This window comes from Polypterus senegalus, chromosome 15 (assembly GCF_016835505.1).
Source record: "Polypterus senegalus isolate Bchr_013 chromosome 15, ASM1683550v1, whole genome shotgun sequence".
Taxonomy (NCBI): Eukaryota; Metazoa; Chordata; class Cladistia; order Polypteriformes; family Polypteridae; genus Polypterus; species Polypterus senegalus.
The window spans coordinates 58,462,950-58,477,063 of NC_053168.1; positions in this window are offsets into that span (position 1 = coordinate 58,462,950).

Here is a 14,114-nt window from a genome sequence, read left to right on the forward strand (position 1 = left end):
GATGACTTGCTCAAGCAGGACGGTATCAGGCTTTACTGTTCAATGGTTTAAGTGCATTCTCAGCTAAATCACTTTATGAAAGGAGGGAAAAGCCATTTTCTGTATATAGTACTTGTTAACATGCATACAGTATATGCTAAAATTTAATTACCTGAGTTATTTAACTTAGGGCTATATACAGTATATGGTGGTGTTCTGTTTCATTCTAGATTATTCATTCCCAGCAGCCACTTGTGACGGTACGCAAAAGGATATTCAGTTGTTCAACAGCCATTTTTGATTGTTTGATGTGCTCTTTTAATGTAAATATCTAATGCTGGGCATCATCAAATCAAATCAAATCAAATAACCTTTTATTGTCAATTCACTATATGTGCAGAGCATACAGGAGAATTAAAATACTGCTTTTCTCTCAACTTCGTAGTACAATAAAATATAAAAAGTATAAAGTATAACATATAAGATACATAACATTAGAATTTGTAAAGTAGACCTGTGTACAATGTGCAATAGTCATTAGTACAAAAGCCAATTACAGTAAAGAAGGTGCATTATAGAGTAGCTTATGAGATGTCCAAAAAGACAGACAGTTAGCAACAGATGTAATACTGAGTCCTTATATAATACCAGCTGAGGTAGGGTACTTGGTAGATAGTGACTCTTGTTATTGTCCAGGGGCCGGGGGCAAAGGGGGAAGGTAGTGGACAGAGTTCAACATCCTGGCAGCTTGGTGGATTTAAAATAGATAATTCTGTTGGTCAGTGTGTCACACTGGTACTGATTTTCATATAGGAACATACACTGATCATCCACAGCATTAGACCCACCTGCCTAATGTGGTGTCAAGTCCCCTTCCTGCTGCCAAAACAGTTCTGACCCATCAAGGCATGGACTCCAGAAGACCCCTGAAGATGTCCTGTAATATCTGGCACCAAGGCTGTTGGCAGCAGATTCTTTAAATCCTGTAAATGTGAGGTGGGGCCTCCATGAATTGAACTTGTTTTCCCAGCACATTCCACACATGCTCAATAGGATTAAGATCTGTGAAATCTGCAGGTCAAGTCAACACCATGAACTCTTTGTCATGTTCCTCAAACCATTCCTGAACAATTTTTGCACAGTGGCAGGGCACGTCACCCAGTTGAAAGATGCCACTGCTTTCAGAGAATACCATTCCCATGAAGGGGTGTACATAGTCTGCAACAATTTTTAGGTTGATGGTACGTGTCAAAGTAACATTCATATGAATGCCAGGATCCAGCATTTCCCATAAAACCATGGCCTTGAGCATGACACTGCCTCTGCTAATTTGCCTTCTTCCCATAATGCATCCTGCTGCCATCTCTACTCCAGGTAAATGGCGCATACTTAACTGGCTGTCCACATGATGTAAAGGAAAACATGATTTCATCAGACAAGACCTTCTTCCAATGCTCCATGCTCCAGTTCTGACATTCACATGCCCATTGTAGGTGCTTTTGGTGGTGGACAGGGGTCAGCATGGGCATTCTGACCAGTCTGCGGCTACACAGCCCCATACACTGTTGTTCTAACCCCTCCCTCTCATGGCCAGCATTAAGTTTTTCAATGTATGCTACAGTAGCTCTTCTATAGGATTGGGCTAGACGAGCTAGCCTTTCCTCCCCACATGCATCAATGAGCCTTGGACACTCATGAGGCTGTCACCAGTTCACCGGTTATCCTTCTGCTGACCACTTTTGATAGGTATTAACCACTGCATACTGGGAACACCCTCTAAGACCTGCCATTTTGGAGAAGCTCTATCCCAGGCATCTGGCCATCACAGTTTGGCCCTTGCCAGAGATGTTCAGATCTTTAAGCTTACCATTTTGTTCTCCTTCCAGCACACCACTTTCATGAACTGTCTGGTCACTTGCTGCCTAATATATCTTACCCCTTTCACAGTTGCCATCGTAACGAGATAATCAATGCTATTCACTTTATCCGTCAGTGGTTTTAATGTTGAGGGTAATTCATGTAATTTACTCTCAGTGTGGCAAACTCGTATATACTGTCACACAAGCAAGTTGCAGGAGCAGCAGCCAGACTGGAAGAAGAGGTATGGGGAAGGAGGACAGGGTTGCACTGTCCATAACAGATTCTCTTTTGTTTCCCTTAGCCTGGATAACCAGTATAGTGATGGACAATGATAACACTTCTGGCTCTGTAATGCTTACCCTGCCCTTTCCATTCAGGACCAATTTGAGAGACGACGTGACTGTAAGTGTGTCATCTGTTCTGACATGGCTCTCAAGAAGAACCAAGACAACACTGAGAACAACTTGAGCAGATGCCTAGTCCCTTATATTATTCTGTTTAGTGCAAATTCTTTTGTGTAATAAAAAGGAACCACCAAGCACCGCAATTATTGCAAACGCTGCCTCTTGATTGTTGTCCGCAATACCGATATGTGAATAGGCTACACTTTCATATGATCACTTTTTCAGTATATAAACTGTAAAAAATAAATGTTGAGGTCCCAGCTGAGATAACTCCTGTTTATTGCTGATACAGATGGTTTTGAAGTAAGTGATGATGATGATGATGATGATGACTGCTGCACGTGGGAGTAGGAAATGCCTAAAATTCTTGTATCTTTAATAATTTTTCCCAGCTGTTGTAAATTTTTCTTTCAGACCCATTTATTTTTATTGAGGTTTTGAAACCTAAAGAATTTAGTTTTAAATTCGATTTTGATTTTACGACTTGCTACTCGATTTCTGGTGACATTATTGATGAGTGTTGACACCATCTTATTTTTAGTACTTGTTATCTTTTTGGTTGTCCGTTGCCAAGGTCTGGTGACTTGTTGCTATGGAGGGGGGTCCTGCAAGTCGTGGTATTTGTTATTGTTGGTGTGGCAGTATTGGAAATCTCTCATTGTCCAAGTTTGCGGATATTCTCTTGAAACTTTACACTTGTGCTGTCTTTAGAAACTTAATTTTTTTTTTACTTCCTGGCTAGTTTATCCCTTTACGTTTCTTATGTATGAGCAGATTTGTCCTTTAAGAATTGACCCTCTCTAGGACTTTTTGTTATTGTTATTAATGATCAGTTGAAGCTCGGGATAATTCAGAAGTTTCTTTATTTATAACAAGCTACCAAGGAAGCCCAGCAAAGTTACTGTAAAGGTCAAGTTTGGTATTTTTCTTCTTCACAGACATGCTATCTATGCATTTGCCATGCAAAATTATGTTCTAAAGTTAACCACTTTCTATAAATTTAAAAAAATATAAGCTTGAACTGGCACTTTATATTGTAGTCTAAGGGGCATGGAGGAAAACCTTAAAAACATACCATATATGTCAATTTTTCAGTCAAGGCCTATGTAAGTGGTATGAAATGCATCATGCCTATGTGATTTAATTTTATGAAAAATATTGTTTAACTTGAAAAACAAAGATTTACTTCTGCACACTACAAAACATTTTTACAGGGTAATGTTCTTTGACTTTTCCAGTGCTTTTAACACCATTTTGCCTTGTCGACTGGAAAAAAATCTCAAGGCTTTGCATCTTGATGCCCCCATTTTCTCCTGGATTGCAGACAACAGTTTGTGAGGTTGAGGGACTGTGTGTCAGAAATGGTGGTCTGTAATACTGGAGCACCTTAGGGAACTGTCCTGCCCCCATGTCTGCTTACCTCAACACAACAGACGTGCAGTACAATACCAGCGCTTGCCATTCTCAGACGACTCCTCCACCATCGGCTGCATTAATAATGGAGATGAGTCAGAGTACTTGAAGGTTCTGGAGGACTTCATCTTGTGGTTCAGGGACAATCACTTGCAACTCAACATCAGTAAGGCAAAAGAGCTGGTGGTGGATTTCCAGTGTGTCAAAGACCTCCGAGACTTCTCACCATTCAGGGAAAGGATGTGGAAGTGGTGCAGAGCTACAGGTACCTGGGGGTTCACGTAAACAACAAACTGGACTGGTCTGACAACACAGTGGTGCTGTACAAGAAGGACCAGAGCAGACTGTACTCCTTAGGAGACTCAGGTCTTTTGATGTGTCCAGCAAGCTGTTGGAAATGTTCTATCAGTCCAGAGTAGCCAGTGTGCTGTTCCATGCTACAGTCTCCTTATCAGGAAAGCCCACTCCATCACAGGGCGAATCCGGGACAAACTTGAAGCTGTTGTGGAAAAGTGGATGAGGACAAATTTGGACGCCATCATAAAAAATCCCCTCCACCCCCTCCAGGAGGCGCTCTCTTAGAGTCACAGGCTCACGGCACAACGGTGTGCTAAGAAGCACCTCTGGGGGTCTGCTCTGCCCACTGCTACCAAGCAATTTAATGCTTCCACCCGATGTACTTGGTAAGTTTATTTTTACATATCGATCTATTATTTGTCCTGTGAGTCTGTATTCTTGTTTTTTATGCTTCTACTGCTGCACACACTTGAATTTCCCTCTGGGATTAATAAACTTTATCTATTCTACTCTAATCTTTATTAGAAATTATTGCCGTAACAGTTTTTGGAAGCAACTGCAGTTAAGAAATCTCAAAAAGGACTGATAATCAGAATGATAATCATTCTGAAATCTGTACCTGCTACTTTGTGAAGCATTTGTGGAATACATTACTTCAACTGTTGGCCTTTTGGAGCCTGCAGTGTTTCCTCATTAACTTGCTTTTTTAAAAGAATTTTAATACTAACATTATAATAGGGCTAGTGACTGGAGGAAAAAACAGTTATAGCTTGGAGCAGAAATTCAAAATAAAAATGGTGCAACTCCAAAACAGATGGAAAAGTATGGATTTAGTTAATAAAGACAACACTGTGGGAGGATAATCTAATATAAATGATTAAAACAATTGGAAGGACAAGCATAAACCCTGTCAGTCCCAGATAAACACAGTCTATGTGTAACTGGTGGTGTGCCAACCCAGAAACCACCCAACCTTAGAGAGCCTCCGGACTCTTTACTGCCCTGCCAGTTAAACATTTGGGACAGCCCACCTAATAAGTTTATTTTTAATTCTGCTGTGGTAGAGAACTGCCCTTAAAACTCCACTCTGATGACATTTCTAGGAAACACTTCTGGAATCACTTCTAGGTTCAAAGAAGCTGCTAAAAAACCCCTTGACTATCACACCATAGTGCCCTCTCTTGGTTCCTGGAACCACTGCACACCACCAAGCCCGATTTTGGCTGTCTTTTAACTTTTCTTGCCAAAGGGGTCCCAAATCTCACAAACTGTTGCAGAAATTCTCTTTAAATACTCTTGAATGATAGCCAAGATCACCACTCTAATGAGCCAATATGGACGCCCCTAATTTTAGCATTGGGCCCAGTGAAGTCCACATATTAACGGCCGAGTTCTCTATGCAGATTGGGTTAATATGCAAGAGCAACAATCTTAAGTAGCCTGGGATAATTTGCAGACATATTTGTAAGAGTTTGGCACCAATCAACACAAAGGTAAATAGTACAGTCCAGTTTATACCCGTATTTTTGTAAAAATTTCAAGCCCCCAAAATATTTATAAAGTAAAAGTCATTGGCAAGCATATTGTAGAAGAACTTCTTACATACATGTAAATTCTACAGAAGACAGTAAAAAGTTCAATGTCATATTATCTCATCATCTAAAAAGTGAGTGTGCTGGCAAATGAAGTCTTGGTCAGGCAAAGGGAAGAACAGAGAGAATATTTCATTTAAATCAGGCTTACACGGCACAGTTCTAACACGATTTTAAGAAAGATTTGCAGTCACCAACTGAATTTCTGAGCCAACCTTGAATTTAAGTTTTATCAGCCATCATTTCATATGAAGTATGAGGCGGGGCCGGACTGGGAAGTTTATTCAGGCTGGGAATCCCAAGTCTATCTTGGGCCATACAATATATATCAGTTTTCTTGTACAGGCACGTACTCAAAAAACCAACAAACACCATTTTGTCTTGGAATTATTTTTATGAATGAGGAGACAGTAGATTCAGATTTAACACATACATTTCACTCTTAGTGTCAAAATAACTTCTGATAAAGTGTGGAACAACACTTCATAAATAAATAGAACATGTAGTTCTATAATGTTTATGTGCAAAAATCATTGAACCACAAAACATAGTTGTCAGTGGAATCCACAGTCCATAGCTTATGTTTGCAGTTTCAACTGTGAGTCTGGAAACTACACAGCTGCTGTCAGTGTCTGAATGGTAATGCTGAATACAAAGTTGGAAGGGTTAGTCAAAAAAGACCGCTTTGAATTTCTTCAATAGACAAAAGACTCAAAAAATGTCTCAGTGTCCCAGAATTCTGTCAAGCATTTTTTAAAGAATGCACTTAGTCAACAAAAAACTATGAAACATTTTGTGTAGCCTATTCAGTCACACTCTCATCATAGTGTTAAGGTTTAGCTGTCAGAGCGTGAGAGACGCACCTTAAAAATATTAAAATAAAGTAAGAACAAGACACGTTCATTACCAAACTTATCATGAAATAAAGAACAACACATACATTTGAAAACACAAATCATTCCACTCACATTCATGTTTCATTAATAAAAAATAAAATAAAACATTTTGTGTAGCCTATTCAGTCACTGTGCATTAAAAATCTGACCGTATGCTACACTTCACTAAAAATTTGAAACAAAAATAAAACAAAATGAATACACAATAACAAATGACAAAACCCATACAACATCCAAATATAATTCAAAGTATATTATAAACTTTTAAACTTCTTCTTCTTCTTCTTTCGGCTGCTTCCGTTAGGGGTCACCATAGCAGATCATCTTCTTCCATATCTTTCTGTCCTCTGCATCTTGTTCTGTTACACCCATCACCTGCATGTCCTCTCTCACCACATCCATAAACCTTCACTTAGGCCTTCCTCTTTTCCTCTTCCTTGGCACGGGCATCCTTCTCCCAATATACTCAGCATCTCTCCTCTGCACATGTCCAAACTAACACAATCTCGCCTCTCTGACTTTGCCTCCCAACCGTCCAACTTGAGCTGACCCTCAAATGTACTCATTTCTAATCCTATCCATCTTTGTCACACCCAATGCAAATCCTAACAAATCTGCCACCTCCAGCTCTCTCTCCTGCTTTCTGGTCAGTGCCACCGTCTCCAACCCATATAACATTGCTGGTGTCACTGCCATCCTGTAGACCTTCCCTTTCACTCTTGCTGATACCCGTCTGTCACAAATTACTCCTGACACTCTTCTTCACCCATTCCACCCTGCCTGCACTCTCTTTTTTACCTCTCTTCCACAATCCCCATTACTCTGTACTGTTGATCCCAAGTATTTAAACCTTCACTAGCTCTACACCCTGCATCCGTACCATTTCACTGACCTCCCTCTCATTTACACAAATGTATTCTGTCTTGTTCCTACTGACCTTCATTCCTTTCCTCACTAGAGCATATCTCCAGCTCTCCAGGGTCTCCTCAACTTGTTGCCTACTCTCACTGCAGATCACAATGTCATCAGCAAACATCATAGTCCACGGGGACTCCTGTCTAATCTCGTCTGTCAACCTGTCCATCACCATTGCAAATAAGAAAGTGCTCAGAGCTGATCCCTGATATAATTCAACCTCCACCTTGAATGCATCCGTCACTCCTACCACAGACCTCACCACAGTCACACTTCCCTCGTACATATCCTGTACAACTCTTACATACTTCTCTGCCACTCCTGACTTCCTCATACAATACCACAACTCCTCTTGAGGCACCCTGTCATATGCTTTCTCCAGGTCCACAAAGACGCAATGCAACTCCTTCTGGCCTTCTCTATACTTCTCCATCAACACCCTCAGAGCAAACATTGCATCTGTGGTGCTCTTTTTTGGCATGAAACCATACTGCTGCTCACTAATCATCACCTCACTTCTTAACCAAGCTTCCACTACTCTTTCCCATAACTTCATGCTGTGGGTCATCAATTTTATCCCCCTGTAGTCCTGCACATCCCCCTTATTCTTAAATATCGGCACCAGTACACTTTTTCTCCACTCCTCAGGCATCCTCTCACTTTCTAAGATTCCATTAAAGAATCTGGTTAAAAACTCCACTGCCATCTCTCCTAAACACCTCCATGCTTCCACAAGTATGTCATCTGGACCAACGGCTTTTCCATTCTTCATCCTCTTCATAGCTGTCCTTACTTCCTCCTTGCTAATCCGTTGCACTTCCTGATTCACTATCTCCACATCATCCAACCTCTTCTCTCTCTCATTCTCTTCATTCATCAGCCTCTCAAAGTACTCTTTCCATCTGCTCAACACACTCTCCTCACTTGTGAGTACATTTCCATCTTTATCCTTTATCACCCTAACCTGCTGCACATCTTTCCCAGCTCAGTCCCTCTGTCTAGCCAATCAGTACAGGTCCTTTTCTCCCTTAGTGTCCAACCTCTCATACAACTCATCATACGCCTTTTCTTTAGCCTTCGCCACCTCTCTTCACCTTGCGCCTTATCTCCTTGTACTCTTGTCTACTTTCTGCATCTCTCTGACTATCCCACTTCTTCTTTGCCATCCTCTTCCTCTGTATACTCTCCTGTACTTCCCCATTCCACCACCAGGTTTCCTTTTCCTCCTTTCTCTGTCCAGATGTCACGCCAAGCACCCTTCTTGCTGTCACCCTTACTACATCTGCTGTAGTTTCCCAACTGTCTGGTAATTCTTCTCTACCACCCAGTGCCTGTGTTACCTTCTCCCTAAACTCAACCTTGCAGTTTTCCTTTTTTAACTTCCACCATTTGATCCTTGTCTCTGCTCTCACTCTCTTCCTCTTCTTGATCTCCAACATCATCCTACAGACCACCATCCTATGGTGCTTAACTACACTTTCCCCTGCCACCACTTTGCAGTCTTCAATCTCCTTCAGATTGACTATTCTGCATAGGATAACCCTATGTTCCTCCCTCTTCTTAAAATACGTATTCACCACAGCCATGTCCATCCTTTTGGCAAAATCTACTATCCTCTGACCTTCTTCATTCCTCTCCTTGACATCATACCTACCCATCATCCCCATCCTCATCTCCACTGTTCCCTTCACCAACATGTCCATTGAAATCCACTCCAATCACCACTTTCTGTGCCTTGGGTACACTGTTCATAACGTCATCCAACTCACTCCAAAAATTTTCTTTCACATCCATTGCACACCCAGCTTGTGGGGCATATGCACTAACAACATTCATCATCTCACCTCCAATTTCCAGCTTCATAATCATTACTCTGCCTGACACTCTTTTCACCTCCAAAACACTCGACATACTGATCCTTCAGGATAACACGTACTCCATTTCTCCTCCTATCCACACCATGATAGAACAATTTGAATCCACTTCCTATCCACCTGGCTTTGCTCCCCTTCCATTTAGTTTCTTGCATGCACAATATATCAACTTTCCTTCTCTCCATCATATCTGCTATCTCTCTCTTCTTACCTGTAATACTGCCAACATTCAAAGTTCCTACCCTCACTTCCACTCCATTTACCATCTTCCTCTCCTCCTGCCTCTTGACATGACTCCTCCCTCTTCTTCTCAGGCCAACAGTAGCCCAATTTCCGCCAGCACCCTGTTGGCTAACAGTACTGGTGGCTGTCGTTGTTAACCCAGGGCTCAACCAATCCGCTATGGAAATTTGTATTGTTGCCCGCATATTGATTTGCCAAAATTTTACACCGGATGCCCTTCCTGATGTAACCCTCCCCATTTATTCGTGTTTTGGACCGGCACAAAGAAACACACTGGTTTGTGCATCCCCTGTGGCTAGGTTATATTATAAACTTTTAAGCAATCTTCTTATATAACTTTAATCACAAAAGTTCCAGACGTACGCACCTCTCATCATAGCACTCCTGTTTAACTGTCAGAGTGCAAGATACATGCAAACTCAAAACATGACTTGAACAAAAACAAGAAACCATCCAACCAGAAACCAGAAAAGAAACCCTCCAACATTAATTTGAAATGATCTGTGCCCACTGCAGATCAACAACGCTGGCTCGTTTTCCAGTATAATGACATTATATAATATCACCATTAGTTTATTTCACTGCTTGCTCTGAATGCCAGGCCACCGGAAAAACTCCCACTGATTGTAAACATCAGTCTGGCTCTGGTATGAGGGGGGTTATGGTGCTCAATATCATTTTACAATTGGTACATTCGTAAATCATAGGAAGAATCTCCATCATGTCAGAAATTTCAGTTCCCCGTCTTGTAGTATGAGCAATCTCAAAAGCTGATTTTCTGATGTCATTGTCAAATTGGCAATGATGAAAGAGCATTCACAGTGCAGCATACCGGCTATATTGCCATTGGTATAAAGGAGCCCCTGTAGTGTTTCAGTAGTGTTGGCTGACAGCCCTTAGACTTGTGTGTCAGAGAGAGGATGTGCAGCATTGTTCATAAAGTTTTGTTTTAATTCTCTCTTTTGCTACGACCTCCAGGGTGTCCAGAGTGCATCCTATCATTGAGCTTGCCGTTTTTATTATCTTGTGGATTTGGTGGGCCTTTGGTGGGCCTCTCCTGAAGTGATGTTACCAGCCCAGCACACCACAATGTAGAAAATTACACTGGCCATCACAGAGTTGTAGAAGACATGGAAAATATCATTAACCACATTAAAGTAATACAGTCTCCTAAATAAAGAGGTCTGCTCTGCCCTTTCTTATATAATTTCCCCCTGTTTTTAAACCAATCCAGTCTGTCCATCCACTAAATCACAATGCCAATCCAGTTCAAGGAGCAGTGTTTACTTTAACAGCACTGACCACTTTATACTCTGGATCAAGCACTTCATAGTGCCTTTGAACCTGTTAGACATCCATCCATTATCCAACCCGCTATATCCTAACTGCAGGGTCACGGGGGTCTGCTGGAGCCAATCCCAGCCAACACAGGGTACAAACCAGGAAACAAACCCCGGGCAGGGCGCCAGCCCACCGCAGGGCATGCACACACACACAACAAGCACACACTAGGGACAATTTAGAACCGCCAATGCACCTAACCTTCATGTCTTTGGACTGCGGGAGGAAACTGGAGCACCCGGAGGAAACCCACGCAGACACGGGAGAACATGTAAACTCCACACAGAGAGGACCCGGGAAGCGAACCCAGGTCTCCTAACTCCTATAATGTCAAGCATGAGTGCATGGGGAGCAGCTTAAGGACCCTACGCATACCGCGAAACCTCATGCCAGGGGACAACGACGGGGTACTAATCTCTCTTTCTTTGTTCCCTCAGGAAGAATGAAGCAGCACTGCAATGAATATATCCGAACTCGCTAAACCACAACACACTTCCAGGTTCCCTCCGTTTCCCCCAGTCCCCATATGATGACGTCACTACCATCCATCTACCACCACGGCTCCTTCCCAGCATTCCATGTCCACTTCTGTTCCCACCCTATAAATTGTCAGACTGTCATTTGATTCCAGCTTTTTGTTCAAAGTGAAAACTGACCGTTAAATCTGAGAACTGTGTTACAGTATACGGGGATGGAAACCCCAAACCTTCATACTTTCTTGTGTGTTTCTTTTACTATATATATATATAGTACAGTGGAACCTCAGTTTGCGAGTAACTTGGTTTATGAGTGTTTTGCAAGTCAAGCTAAACTTTTTAATAAATTTTGACTTGATAAACGAGCGACGTCTTGCAATACGAGTAGTATGTATATGCTTTGTCTGCTAAGCATCACGTAATCACAACTGAGCTGATGGTTCTTCTCTCTTTCTCTCTCATTGCAGGATTGTGGGCAATCGTCTCTTATTCTCCGTCTGAGTCAGTGTGCCTCACTCATATAGTCAACATCCGTACGAGTGTATACTGTTTACTACAGCATTGTGACTGTGTGTGCGTGTGTGTGTGTGTGTGTGTTGTGATGTGCGAGTCCCCGTCTTGCACCACCAGCTTTATTCAGCTTGAAACAGCAACAGTGCGGTTATTTATTGTAGCAGGATCTGCCACTCTCCTATACACAGACACAACAGTCAGGCAGGGTCGTGGCCAAGTAGAACTGTTCCCTGCGCATTTATAATGTTCCTTGTTCCGTGTATCACCCACTGACGGCAGGCAGTTATAGCATGTCCGCGATCTTTCTTGATTCGTTTTTTACAGTGAACTGCTACAGCGCTGGGAGACTGCGATTGGTTTGGGACGCTCTTCTGCATGTCATCCTGTTGGGTGGAATCCCACAAGAATTTAGAAACTCACTCATACCAGCCATGTTTCTTTTCAAAGGTAAAGTGCAGGTTAATTGGCTTTTTGTATTTTTATTTTATATTTTGTATTAATCATTTTTATATGAATAGTTTTGGGTTGTGGAACGAATCATTTGAGTTTCCATTATTTCTTATGGGGAAATTCACTTTGATATATGAGTGCTTTGGACTGGGAGCACATTTTCGGAACGAATTATGCTCGCAAACTGAGGTTCCACTGTATTTATATATATATATATTTATATATACATACATACAGTATATATACTGCTCAAAATAAACTTAAAGGAACACTTTTTAATCAGAGTATAGCATCAAGTCAATGAAACTTCTGGGATATCGATCTGGCCAGTTAAGTAGCAGAGGGGGTTGTTAATCAGTTCCAGCTACTTTGGTGTTAATGAAATTAACATCAGGTGCACTAGTGGGGCAACAATGAGACAACCCCCAATACAGAAATGGTTTAACAGGTGGAGGCCACTGACATTTTTCCCTCTTCATCTTTTCTGACTGTTTCTTCACTAGTTTTGCATTTGGCTACGGTCAGTGTCACTACTGGTAGCATGAGGCGATACCTGGACCCTACAGTGGTTGCAGAGGTAGTTCAACTTCTCCAGGATGGTACATCAATACGTACCATTTCCAGAAGGTTTGCTGTGTCTCCCAGCACAGTCTCAAGGGCATGGAGGAGATTCCAGGAGACAGGCAATTACTCTAAGAAAGATGGACAGGGCTGTAGAAGGTCCTTAACCCATCAGCAGGATTGGTATCTGCTCCTTTGGGTAAGGAGGAACAGGATGAACACTGCCAAAGCCCTACAAAATGACCTCCTGTAGGCCACTGGTGTAAATGTCTCTGACCAAACAATCAGAAAAAGACTTTATGAGGGTGGCCTGAGGGCCCAACGTCCTCTAGTGGGCCCTGTGCTCACTGCCTGGCACCGTGGAGCTCGATTGGCATTTGCCATAGAATACCAGAATTGGCAGGTCCACCACTGGCACCCTGTGCTTTTCACAGATGAGAGCAGGTTCACCCTGAGCGCATGTGACAGACGTGAAAGGGTCTGGAGAAGCCGTGGACAACGTTATACTGCCTGTAACATTGTTCAGCATGACCAGTTTGGTGGTGGGTCAGTGATGGTCTGGGAAGGCATATCCATGGAAGGATGCACAGACCTCTACAGGCTAGACAACAGCAACTTGACTGCCATTACTTATTGGGATGAAATCCTTGGACCCATTGTCAGACACTATGCTGGTGCAGTGGGTCCTGGGTTCCTCTTGGTGTATGACAATGCCCGGCCTCATGTTGCGAGAGTATGCAGGCAATTCCTGGGGGATGAAGGAATTGATACCATTGACTGGCTCCCACATTCGCCTGACCTAAATCCAATAGAACACCTCTGATAGATTATGTTTCGGTCCATCTGATGCTGCCAGGTTGTACCTCAGACTGTCCAGGAGCTCAGTGATGCCCTGATTCAGATCTGGGAAGAGATCTCCCAGGAAACCATCTGTCGTTTCATTAGGAGCATGTCCTGATGTTGTCAGGCATGCATACAAGCATGTGGTGGCCAACAAAATACTAAGTACAATTCTGAGTTGTTGCAATGAAATTTCGGCAAAATGGACTAGGTTGCCACATCATTTTTTCAGTTTGATTTTCCAGGTATCTTTGAATTCAGTCCTCTGTAGGTTGATAATTTTCATTTTCATCAAACGATGTGGCAACCTTTTGTTCCTAACACATTACCCAGTCCATATCAGTATTGATATCCAGCAGGATTTTTTTTTCCATTGAGATCTGATGTGTTTTTAAAGTGTTCCTTTCATTTTTTTTTTAAATTGACTTTAGGAAAAGTCTAGGAATGGCTTTGAGTTCCC